The sequence below is a fragment of the Propithecus coquereli genome, unplaced genomic scaffold (assembly GCF_000956105.1).
Source record: "Propithecus coquereli isolate 6110/MARCELLA unplaced genomic scaffold, Pcoq_1.0 Scaffold252, whole genome shotgun sequence".
NCBI classification, from domain to species: Eukaryota; Metazoa; Chordata; class Mammalia; order Primates; family Indriidae; genus Propithecus; species Propithecus coquereli.
This window is the reverse complement of record NW_012148086.1, coordinates 4,087,827-4,088,971: the sequence shown is the minus strand read 5'-3', so window position 1 is coordinate 4,088,971 and position 1,145 is coordinate 4,087,827.

Sequence of the window (1,145 nt, the reverse complement as noted above, 5' to 3'; positions counted from 1 at the left end):
CTGTCTCAAAAAAAAAAAAAAGAAATATTAATATAAATGTGTATATATTCAGGTTATTGTACACACATACATTTCCTTGCTCTCTGCTGAGAAGGTCCAGAAGCAACAATGCCCCTGTAGCAATGAGTATACCTTGTGCCCAGATCTTGGCTTCTAATATCATTCTCCGGTAGAAGGAACTAGGGCTCCTTGGAGAAATGGCTGGATCTAGGACTGGGGCAGAAAATATACAGATGAACCTAGAGCATCTCATAGTGCCTCAAAGTAAGAAAGTGGTTTTTTAAAAAAAAAAAAAAAGCCACAATGATGGGCTTTGGGACAAAGGGATAGGAGCCAACTTTAAGAGCTTCCAATGGCCAAAGCTGGAACAATTTGAGCAACAAAATAATGTAGTAGTATATTAGAGCCCAAAGTACAAAATAAATATCTTTGAGTTCATACTGATATACATAGATATAAATATGTTGATATATATTGATAGGTATATGACATATATAGATTTAAATCATACTGCATAGAGAAATAGAGGAGAATAGACAAATTTGCTGTTCAGAAGAATTCCAAATAATTTATAAAGATACTCTGCCCTCAAGGAGGTGGAGCATGGCTCCCCACTCCTTATGTTGGGATGCACATAGTGACTCTCCCTAATGGTAGAGTATGGAATGGGAAAAAAAGAGTAACTTTACAGTGGATAAACCTGACATGGACGACCTCAGGTGGATGATCAAGGTCAACATCAACAGTTAGAAGTAATGTTGATAGTATGTATCCTTGACATGATGTAGTAAGAATGGCATTTTACCTCTGTAGTCTTCCTCCCCAAAACCCACAACCCAGTATAATCATGAGAAAAACATCAGACAAACCCCATTTGAGGGACATCCTACAAAATACCTAGTAGGTACTCATCAAAACTCAAGGTCATCAAAAACAATGAAAGTCTGAGATACTGTCACAGCCAAGAAGACCCTAAAGAGACGTGAAAACTAAATGTCATGTGGGATCCTGAGTAGGTTCCTGAAACAGAAAAAGGACATTAGTAAAAATTAAGGAAGTTGAAATAAAGTATGGACTTTAGTGAGTAGTTATTATTGATATTGGTGCATTAATTGTGAAAAATGAACCATACTAATATATGAATT